This window comes from Saccopteryx leptura, chromosome 6 (assembly GCF_036850995.1).
Source record: "Saccopteryx leptura isolate mSacLep1 chromosome 6, mSacLep1_pri_phased_curated, whole genome shotgun sequence".
In the NCBI taxonomy this organism is placed as follows: domain Eukaryota; kingdom Metazoa; phylum Chordata; class Mammalia; order Chiroptera; family Emballonuridae; genus Saccopteryx; species Saccopteryx leptura.
The window spans coordinates 45,291,714-45,303,984 of NC_089508.1; positions in this window are offsets into that span (position 1 = coordinate 45,291,714).

The window sequence follows — 12,271 nt, forward strand, 5'->3', positions numbered from 1 at the left end:
AACGTTGTCAGAATAGAACCAGCTAGTATTGACAGCATGTTTTTAGTATGGCTTTTATGGCAACGTAAATGACATGAAGAAAACTGTTCTCAGGTCACTATGCTGAAATTCCAAAACGTCAGAGTTTTGAATAGTAATCAATTTGTTCTGGTGTTGACACAATTGTTAGGGAAGATAGTTGGTTGACTACTGACTGTTTTTGTTTAATTAACTTCTAAAATAAGTGTTCAAATTATCTGTTTCTAAAAAGTTTACTAAATGCCGAGTGCAGTTAAACATACTCTTGTTTAAGAGGGTGTTGCTAAATTTTTATTGTCATTACGAAATCTTTATAGCAAAATGTTTGTCAGCATTTTTCTTTCCCTTTTATCTCCTATTTTCAGGAGTCAAATGTAGCCATAAATTGTATTCTGGTCTGACACTTTAAAAAATTCCGGTTAGAGGAGTTTATTGCCAAATTAAATTTGGCTGTCTTTATTCCCTACCTGTATAGATAGTAATGAAGGTGTACCTTAAAAAAATGTTTGGACTTCTTTAAAACCTGAGCAGTGTCAGTAAATCCATACTGTGGACTAGTGATGACTAGATATTTTCATAAGAGTTTAAATGCTGATAATTTCGTGGAAGTAGAGAGTAACTTGTATTTTATCAATTCAAATATTCTTAGTATGGTGGCTTTCCCTCTGTGTTCAATAGACTGATGATACTGGAATCTACAGAATTTGAGCCTTTAAAACTTATATGAAGAAGTGTCTCACACATTTCTGGACAAATCTTATTTTGTATTTCTGCAAGAATGTAAACCTTCTAGGCCACTTAACACCAGTGGTCCCAAGTTGAATATTCTTGAGAAATTTGTTTCCTATTATGCATTTGACATTTTAAATCAGTCATCATGTTCCTGTAATATTTAAAACAACTACATTAAGATTGTGATAGAAACTGTGTTTTCTTGCTTTTTGGAATGTAGTTCATATACATACAATTACTTGAATATTGTTTGAGATCACTAACATGCCAGGGAAGTTCCCACTGATTTAGATGGTCCAATATAATCTCATTCAGGAGGCTTGAAACAATAATGATTTAGTCTTGTGAATTTTAACAGCTCCCTGTCATCATTTAACAAAATCAACAACTGGCACAACTTCTTAAGCTGTGGTTTCAGTCTCTGCTAGTTCATATTGCATGTTTATTTTGGACAGTCTTCTGTTAAGCACGGTGCTTGTACTGGTTTAAATAAAATGTTAACATGAAAGGACGTCTAGTTTTTTATTTTTTACTCGCCTCTCTCCCCTTGGGATTACTGCTGCCTGCCTGGCCCAGTTGTGTGAGCCACACAGGTGTACAGCAGTTGATTCTGTGTGGAAAAACTGAGAGGCAGAATGGGAATCCTGTGGCGATGCAGAGTTGAGGGAAGGAAACTAGAATGAGTTCATAAAATGTTCTAAAACCTGGTTCTTTGCTAAAATTATTCATTTGTAACAGCTGAGGACTTCATTTCAAATGATGAACTTACGCTTTCAAAGGGAAAACTAGATGTTAGAAGTGCTTAGGTATATGGCCTAGGAAATCAAAATAAAGGTTCTTTTATTGAGTATAGTTTATCACTATTTATTAAACATTCATTTAAGACCCATCCTGTGTTTATTATAGACTAGTCTACATGTTATGTGGTTTATAGGTATCTATTGAATGAATAAAACTCACCAATACTTAGTTTTTGTCATATGTCTTGTGATTGAATATGTCACAGCATATTTATGGTTCTGAAAAGAGTAGTTTATGCCTCCCTAGCCTCTGAGACTCACTAGGAGGACTGGCCAGAGTGAAGGAAACGGGTCTTCCTTGTTTCTCAAATTTGGCCATTTAGCTACTTGGTCAGCTCTTAAATTGTTTCCCCCTCCTTATCTTTTGCCCTTTTCACTTTTCAGCAGCAAAAAGCATTTCTAAACACTTAACCTCATCACAGCGTGGGCCCTCCCTGAGTGGATATGGTATCCTTGTATAGTATGTTTTGAGCTATGTTGGGAAATCAATTAGATTAAGATTTTACTGCTGAGCATCAGGGTGTTTTCACACAGTTCTTTTATCCTTTATTAGAGATTTGCTTCTAGGCTGTCATTTGGTCCCCGTTCCTCACATAGGACACCACTTGTCACAGTGACAACGAACTACTTGAAGACCAGATGACATGCTCTGAGTGTCCGAGGGGAGGTAACAGCCCTAGTCTGCAGACCAAAGGACTGAAGCCCCACCCCCAGCCTTACTCAGATATATTTATATATTAGCCAGTACAAATAACTCAAGGAACAGACAGCAGAAGCTTTCAGGGGGTGAAGTGAAGTGCAAGGAACATGCTGACTCCTAATATCTGTTCTGAGAGCCTAAAGATGTCCCATTACTGAATCTTCTCCTGCTGTTCTGCTGTTTCCAGTCCAGGTCAGAGAGGTCCTTGGACTCGCGACCGCTCGAGGCTTTTGCCCGAGGGTGCCTCACTGTCTCTAATTATTTTCCTAACTTTGCATGTCTTCATAGCATGTTCCTACACTAGGCTACCTGAAAGCCTTCTACTGAATAACCCTCTTTTCCAATCACAGGAAAGAAAAAGCTGAATGCCTAGATTGCATCCAAAAGCCATCCTACAGTGCCCAGGCAAAGCAAGGCAAGGCTGTGGTGTGTGTGTGTGTGTGTGTGTGTGTGTGTGTGTGTGTGTGTGTGTGTGTGTGTGTGAAAAGTCTCTATAACCTACACAAAGAAGTATAGATTCTCTTACCATGGAATGAAAGGTCCTCCATATTTTGGCCCACTACCTGTAATGCAGAAGCCAAGCCCAAATAGGTCACAGACCTTTGCTAGGTAGAAATGCCCAAGCCACTGCTTGCTAAAGGGTCAAGTCTTTAAGGCAGCTGTTAATTTGTCCCAAATGGATGTACATTCCTGTCTTTAAGGCAGCTGTTTTTTGTCCCAAATGGATGTACATTCCTGTCCTCAACCCCCTCCCCACTCCTAACCCTCACATACACATGATCTCTTGCTTGTGGCCGCTGCTTGTTAAACCCAAGGGCAGCCAGCCTGTATGATGTTGCCTGACTGGTACCAAAAAATGAGCAGGGCTGGTCTATAAGTACCTTCGATTCCTGGCCTGGGAAAATGATCTCATACGCTTGAATGAGGCAGGTAGCAGTGGGAGCTGAACTTGGAAGAATGCCATGAGATGGAGAAGAGGCCACGTGCAACCTGCAGAGCAGAGGGTAAGGTGGCGCCAGCTGGGCAGTGTGGAACGGGGCAGGCAGCAGAGACACTGAAGCCTCAAAGTGAAGAGACACACTCCTGTCTGTTAGGTTCCTCCTTTGATCTAGGGCCACTCTTCAGAGTCCCATCTTTCTAAGGCCTGGTGGGTCAGCTCATTCTGGGTAACTGCATGCCTCTCGTTAGCAGAAACCCTCCGTGACTTAATACATGTGGACATGTCTGCTTAAGTGCATACGAAAGTGCCTACCTCTAGTACTACCTCTGGTTTCATCGGCCACTATTACCTACACTTACACTAACTCCAGCCTAACGGAGCCACCTTTTATACCAACATGCCCTGGGCTCATCCCCCACCAGCAGAAACACCCCATGCTGCTGTGGCCTGCCAAAAATCGAGCTTCAAAAAGCATCTCAAATGCCATTTAAACCACGAAGTCTGTTTGTTGCACTAAATGGAGTACCTTCTGAAAACATCCACAAAACTTTTATTAAACAACTAATATTAGAGAAGAATTAGGAAATACAAATAAGCAAAGGGAAGGAAAATCCTGCCACCCCAAGAAATCCTTTGTGATATTTTTGGTTGTCTCTCTCTTTGTGAATTCTTGGGCCCCATAGTTTTTTTATGGCCTCTCTTAAGAATTATGGAATTACATTCATTTTTTCTGAGGTAATAAGAATTTCGATCTAGTCTAATGTCAAAACGTCACTATCTTATTTTCTTTAGAGTTCCCCTCCTTCCCTTTCCCCCACTTTACCTCTTTAAAGTGTGCTGGAGCCTGACCTGTGGTGGCGCAGTGGATAAAGTGTCGACCTAGAAATGCTGAGGTTGCCGCTTCGAAACCCTGGGCTTGCCTGGTCAAGGCACATATGGGGGTTGATGCTTCCAGCTCCTCCCCCCTTCTTTCTCTCTGTCTCTCCTCTCTCTCTCTGTCTTTCCCTCTCCTCTCTAAAATGAATAAATAAAAAATAAAAAAAATAAAATAAAAAAAATAAAGTGTGCTGGAGGCAGGGAAGCCCACCATGGGGAACGGGACATGTTCTGTCCTTTACCGCCCTGCCTCGCTCGCTCCAGTAGTGGGATTGGAGGAGGCACAGTGTAAGGGCACAGAAAAAGACTTATTCACCTGGAGTGGGTGCCCCAGGAGTGTGGTCAATGTCAAATGCAGCTCCTTTCCCCCAGGGAGCGCTTTTGTGAGTTCCTTGCCCATTCCCCTGCGGGGGACCTGGGCTGCACCTCCCTTGACTTGGGCCATACCTCCTCTGGCTAACGGCTTAACAACTGCCCCTCCTAGCCCTTGGCTATAACTCAGCTCTCTGTTTTGGTTACCTTGCTTCTCCAGCCTGGCTTCTTGAGCAGGGTCCGTGTCTGGCCCATAAGAAACATGCATTTTTGCCTTGCCATCGGGGAGGGTACACGTTCCCTCTGCCATCAAGCTCAGCTCTCAGGTCTGGCCCCTGCATACCTCTCGGGTCTCATTTTGTCATATTCTCTTAGCACATAGCACCAGAACCATGCTGGGCTTGCTTTTGCTCCTCAAACACATGAAGCTCAGGTCTTCTCACTAGCTGGAGCTTCCTCCTGGGAAGATACCCACCTCCTACCTTCTCTCCCCATATTGTTTGGCTGGCTCCATTCTGAACTGAGCTCTAACACGGCCTGTCCCAGAGGCTTTCCCTAATTATCCACCCTCAGGTAGCAACACATTCACCATCACATCACCTCTCTTTTAATTCTCTGCACAGCACTTACCACCATCTGCTATTCTTCTCATTTATGGAACTTGTCTGATAGACTCTCAAATGGAATAGTGTAACAACAATTTTTTTTGGTTGTTTTTCAACCTCTGTTCTCTGTCAAACCTCTCTTTTTCCCTTTGGTTAGAAAGCTTCCTTGATGTTACACTATTTCCAGAATATTTCAGTTGCATGGTTGTTAAAAGTGTTTTTTTCTGTTCACTTAAAAAAATTCAATCTCATATTTGCTTCCAGCCTCTTCTCCCCTCAGCACAGGCTGAATTGTGACTTGAGGGAAGCCGGGTGCAGGGACGGGTGTCCTTCTGTCCTGCTCTTTTGCCCAGACACTCTCCCTAACACCCTAGTAAGGAAAAGAGGAAGGGGACAGAAAAGATGTTAGTTTAAGGGACTGCCCATAGAAAGTTGACTGTGTTCTCCTTGGTTGGTGAACTTTGCACAGTTGCATGTAATGCTGGTAAGTAGGTTGCTATTCTATTGCATGTTACTGCTTCTCTGTTTAACTGATTGGCTCCAAGTTCCAAGAGTAGGGTAGGTATTCAAATGGGTCTTTCCGAAGGATCATCTTTTGGATCTTTGAATGGCTTTTCAAGGTGTCTTCATGATTACTCTTTCTACAACTTTTGTTTTGCTTGGATTAAATAATGATCACCCCCACCCTCCATTTTCTTAGTTTTCAATCTATGCATTGCTACTTTTCCTCATATACACCAACAGATTAATCAAATGCCTAGCAAGTTTTCCAAACACTTCTAAAGTCCATACTAGAGGCCCTACAGGCATGAGCCACAGCGATCATCCTGAAGCTTCCCTTGCCTGCTTCATGGAGCCCCTTGTTGGATCCTATGCATTCTCCCTCTCATGAACTCTTTTACCGAAATTCGTGGTACCTGGGAGGAGAGCTCTTGTCCTTTCTCACAGTTGACTGGTGATTTGGCTGGTGTACCAGGTATTTTCGGTTTGCCTCTCCAGAACCCCTGTCTGCCCTTTTCCACCCTGATCTCTGCCCCCCCGGAGACTGACCTACAGGACAGGACCTACAGCAGCTGCCTTCCTCACCCTCTGGTTTCTGCTTGAGTGCAGCCAGTCTCCAGGGAAGATGGGAGTGAGGACAGGGTACTTATTCCCTCAATCAGTCCAGGAGGGCTTCCTTGCCAGTCTATGGCTCTCCTTTGAGAGTCACACTTCCACTCAAGACAGCCCTCTCTCCACGTGACCCGATCCTTCTGAACCCTGGTAATCTCTATCTCCCCTCCGCACCTGGGCTTAGCAATGGGAACAGCATATCTTTGAGGACTATAGAATCCTTTCCCACTCTTTAGTAATAGCCCTTTATCAAATCTTCCTCAAATTATCTTAATTCAGAGTGCCATCTCTTTCCTGGGTATTAAATTCTAGGGTGAAAATCATTTTTCCACAGAATTTTTTTTTATTCTTTACAGAGACAGAGAGTGAGTCAGAGAGAGGGATAGACAGGGGCAGACAGACAGGAACCGGGAGAGATGAGAAGCATCAATCATTAGTTTTTCATTGCGCGTTGCAACACCTTAGTTGTTCATTGATTGCTCTCTCAAACGTGCCTTGACTGCGGGCCCTCAGCAGACTGAGTAACCCCCTGCTGGAGCCAGTGATCTTGGGTTCAAGCTGGTGGGCTTTTTGCTCAAACCAGATGAGCCCACACTCAAGCTGGCGACCTCGGGGTCTCGAACCTGTGTCCTCTGCATCCCAGTCCACTGCACCACCACCTGGTCAGGCTCCACAGAATTTTAATGGCCTCACTTCTCCTCCTTCCAGCTTTGATATGCTGTTAAGAAGTCTGATGCCAGTCTGACTTCAATTCTTTAGTAAATTATATTTTTTCTTCTCTCTGGAAGCTTTTGGGATCTTTTCCATATTTCTGGTTTTGTGAAGTGCTCAGTGATGAGCCCTGGAGTGGATCTGGTTTCATTCATTAGATATTTGATGGACCACTTGAATCTGGAGATTCATATTCTTCAATTCAAAGGAAAATTTTTCTATTATTTACTTGAAAACCTCCTTAATGTGTGTGTGTATTTTTCTGGGGGGGTCTCCCCACACCAACAATTCTTGAACACCAGCTGCAAGTCCTACCATTCAACTCAGTTCTGACACTATCTGCCCAGAACAGCATCAGAGCCACAGGTTAAGGCCTAGTCCCATAAGACTTGCCTCCATTTCAGGTGCCCATCTCAAGCCAAGGTTGTTATCTGTGTTGTCACATTGTATACCTTAGACTTACATACGTTGTGTCAATATCTCAATAAAGCTGGGGAGAAAAGCATTTTGATATACATTAGTCTCAATTCAATCTTTTCCCATATATTTTTATTTATTTATTTATTTATTTTAGAGAGGAGAGAGAGAAAGAGAGAGAGAGAGAGAGAGAGAAAGGGGGTAGGAGCAGGAAGCATCAACTCCCATATGTGCCTTGACCAGACAAGTGCAGGGTTTTGAACCAGTGACCTCAGCATTCCAGGTCGATGCTTTATCCACTGCACCACCACAGGTCAGGCCTTCCCATGTATTTTTAAAAGATAATTGTATACAGCATGTATCCAACTTCATGAGTAACATAATATGTATATATACATTCTCCATTAAAAGAAGATGTTCATAAACTTAATAGTTTCATAATATTTTTTCTGAGTGCATATATTATGGTTTTCTTAACTATTTCCTTATTGTTTGATATATTGTTGGTTTCCAAATCTATTGCTAGAGATATTTTTGTGCAAAAGGCTTTTTCCATGCTTTTGATTGTTTTCAGGAGGGTTATTATACTGAACTAGATTCCTGGCAGCTATGGACAAGGGAGCCCTGCCAACATTGAATACTTTTATTTATTTAAGGTATTGCTTATTTTGATTTACCAAAATGATTATCTTTATTTTTTGCTCTTTTAAAAAGACTTTATTCATATAAGAGAGAACAGAGAGAGAGAGAGAGAGAGAGAGAGAGAGAAGGGTAGGAAGAGCTGGAAGCATCAACTCCCATTTGTGCCTTGACCAGGCAAGCCCAGGATCTCAAACAGGCAACCTCAGCATTCCAGGTCGATGCTTTATCCATTGTGCCACCACAGGTCAGGCTTTGCTTTTTCTTGACTACTAGAGAAACTAGACTATTTTCTCATATGTTAGTCAACTACAACTGTAAATTGTGTAACCCTATCCTTTGTCCATTCATTGTCTGGGATTTTATAATTGATTTTAGTGAGTTTTCAACATACTTATCAATCTCTTGTCATTTTTTGCTGGATATTTCAGTGTCTTTTTTATTTTGGTATTTTTTATGTTTTAAAATTTTTATTTATTTGCATAATTGATCTGTTGATTGGGTGGGTTGGGTGTGTGTGTGAGATGTAACTCACTGATTTTTAATTTTGAAAGTATACCTATGCCCAGAGATTTGACAAACCTACATGTGTTCTCTTATTTTATGGCTAACCTTGGATTTATCTAATTATGTGATATAAAGAGAGTATGTAATTATTCATGTAACTCAACAAAGGTTTTGATATCACCAAAAATATTTTCCCCAATAATTTGGGATGTCTTCTTTGAAAAGTATTTAATTCTTATATGAAATTGGGTCTTTTTCTAGAATATGTATCCTAATATAGTGATGTATTTGTTGATTTTTGTGCCTCAATCATAGTTATAATTTTTTGCAGCATTATAGAATGTTTTGAAATCTTGTAAGGCTAATTTCTTTTCACCGTTCTTTGTTTTCAAATATCTATTTGTTATTTTCATGTATTTATTCTCTAGGTGACTTTAAAATGATTCTGTTCCAAATCTCATTGAGATTTAGGTTATCATCATTAGGTTAAATCATAAATTAATTTGGGAGAAAATGACAACTTTTAAAACTTCAACCAAGAAACATCTTTTTTGGTCTTTTATTTTTCTCAGTAAGGTGGTATAATTTACTTCCATATTGATAGTGCACACTCCTTGTTGAAGTTTCTGACTATTTATGTTAACTAGGCTCTAGTCGTGGGATTAATTGTGAGATTACTCATGATAATGGATTGACAAACCCAAAGACGGCTGTAGTGTTGAGCCTCACTGAGACTGGAATATGGCTCGGGACCTGGAGGCACCCAGCTTCCGCTCCATGGACAGTTTTCTAGTTTTCACATCAAAAGCAGAAGTTTGTTAATTCTCTGCATTAGGGTATTAAAGCATCTTCCCATCTAGTTCCTTGTTCCTGCGGTTGAACCACCTGGCCATTTACTTGTAAATCTGTTCTCATTCTCACTGCCTTGGCTTACTAAAACCAGTCTGACTTCCCTTCACCCTTGGCCCATCAAGGCCCTTCCTGCCTCATGGCCACTCTGACGTTATGAATTCATAGCCTGTTCCCTTTACAACTCTTGAGGCCTGTGGGTGGTAATGGCTCCTGGCTTTGCCAGCTGCAGAGTACTGCACCCTCCTTGTGAGTTTCCTTCAGCCCTGCCCACACCATTGCACATAGTATAGGGCATTCCAATGTGGTACATGGCTGGACTGGCACCTGACCCAGGCCTGACCTGGCCAGTCCACGCCCAGCTTCCAAAGGTGAGAGTCCTTGTAATGTTGGAGGTGAGAGGTGGAATTTCATTACTGTTCGCCCGTGGTCTCCTCTGAGAAACAGAATGGAGCTAGTCCAATGGAACTGGAGGGAAATGGGTTCTTTTCAAATGATAGACTTTTTACTTAAATTTACAAAATGTTTCTAATAACAGTATATACAATTTTTTAAAGTATATGATTAAAAGATTAAGTACTAGAAAGTGTAAAATTCAAAGATTAACAAAGGATAGAATAGATACCCTGCACTCATTTTCTAGCCTAATTACCATATGTAGAAGCACAGAGAATGGCACTTCGTGCAAGCTGGACAGAACCACGAATGCTCCAGGGCTTGTATATCATTAAGGTGACTAATCGTCCTCCTTTAGGGAGGACAGTCCTTCTTTTGTAAGTTCCGTCCTCCCTCGAAAGGTGTCCTACATGTCCTCCTTCTTGATATTGGAAGACTAATCTGTAAATGTTCGTATTCGATCAGTGCAGAGTCGATCCATTGCGTGTGATGTGACGTATTTATATCTAAATGAGTACTTTTTTCTTACAATTATTATTAAAAATTAATAGGCATGTAAGCATAATTACAATTTAAAATATTACAAATGTTTTTATTATGCATTTATCATATTATAGTGTATCATTATTGCAATGAATAAAATGTTTCTTTTATTTACGATATTGTTCCCTTCAATTTGTTTTTGTCCTCCTTTTCATTGTAAAAAAGTTGGTCACCTTAATATCATCCACAAAAATTTTCTTTTTCTTTTCATGTTTTCCAAGCCAGTGTTCATTAGACTCCCAACCTCAGGTTCTCTGGTGTTTTAGGGTCTAATGTGGTTGTCCTATGATAATATGAACAGCAGATACAAATAGCAACCAAGCAGCGAACATATTAAACTCTTGACAATTTTGAGTTTTAGCAATTTCCCACTTTTCTTTAAAAAAGAAGCAGGCCTCCATGGAGGAAGTAGCTACCTTACTTCTGCTGAGCCATGGTTTTGATCTAGTCACATAGAACATGTGTGTTATTTATGTCACCAACTTACTCTTGTGTCAGGTCTGAGTTCAGAGACAAGGGACGGAAGGGTGCGATGGGCTGGGAGCTTGAAAAGACGCGTGGAGCTTTAGGCAGATAGGACATGCTTTACTGGCAGCCGCCGCCAGATGCAGGACGGTGGCGGTCACGGCAGCAGCAGCAGCAACCTGACAAAGCGCACCGGCGTTTTATAGTAAAATCACACACAAAAAAGTGGCACCAAGCCATGATTACAAAAAGTGGGGGAACATTATCAGTTATATAAAGTGGACGCACATGTGTACCATCCCCGGCCTGTTTCCCTTAGTCATGCGTGGCCAAATCTGATACACAGGACCTGTCAACACTGACTCCATCTTGTGCAGACTGTTGACCAAGTCTGGGGAGACCAGCTTCCCCACACTCTGGAACTCCACTTATTTTGGGGTTCTGCTGATGGATTTCTCCTTGGTGTCTCCCCACCTGTGGCCTTGCCTGCTATTGCTGAGTGTCCTTGTATATCTCACATTCAAAGGCCCAGAGGAACAAAGAATCTATGCGGTCAGCAAGGGGAATGTTGTCCTGGTTAGGCAGGGCATTTTCCAGCTGCTCCTCCTTAGTACTTAGTGTAGATGGGATACATTTATAAAAAGGGGGCTGACTCTCATGGCTTGACTTAGAAAATTCCCTGAAAACTATTTATCCAGAAATCAGGAGACTGCATCTGCCCCTCATTAGATTATGAGTTCTCATGGACAAATATTGTTCCATGCTGTAAATTATTAGGCTTCTGTGGTCTGTTGTACTAAGTCTTTTTTGAAACCTTTCTCTCTCACCGTGGTGTCCAGTCAGTCAAATCCAGCTGAGTTTATCTCCCAAACACTATCCAATATGTTCACTCCTTTCTCTCCCAGCTTCTGCTTCTTTAGTCAGATCCATAGCTACTTTTGCTGGGACCATTGATGTGGGCAGGCTCCTTGCTTCCAATCTCATACTCCTCTAGGGTCTTCATGCACAGCGGCGCAGTTTGTATGCTGCACACAGCTGGTTGGCCAAGGAGCTTAGCGGGCCTGAAGTATACCCTGCATTCCTGTGCCCTGGTGTGGACCTCTGTTTATCTGGAGAGAGTACCTTATAATTTGCATAAAGGTACTACATAACCCCGGCGTGGTAGACCTGAACTATTCTAGACAGTAGCCACATGTGGCTATTTAAATTTTAATTAATTAAAATATGTAAAACTCAAAGTTCAGTTCCTCAGTCATACTAGCCACATTGCAAATGCATGTACTAGTGGCTACTGAATTGGACAGTGCAGATAAAGAAAATTTCCTCCATTGCAGAAAGTCTGTTAGAACTGGAGAGACTCTGCTTCTAAACCATTCACTGTACAATTTGCTAGTGTGAGCAATCTTTAATGAAAATCTAAACATGTCCCTCTCTTGCTAAAAAAGCCTTCAACGATTTCCACTTTTGTCAGCAGAGATCACTTAGCAGGTGGTGAATCAATTTTGTGAGTCACAATCAGTACTAAAAACAAAAGCACTTTAGTATTGTTTTGTGAAGTTTTTGTTTCAGCTATGTCTATATTTCCTTGTCTCTATATCCAGTTGTTCATCTCTCTATAATTCAATGTTTATATGATGTTCATGGAAAA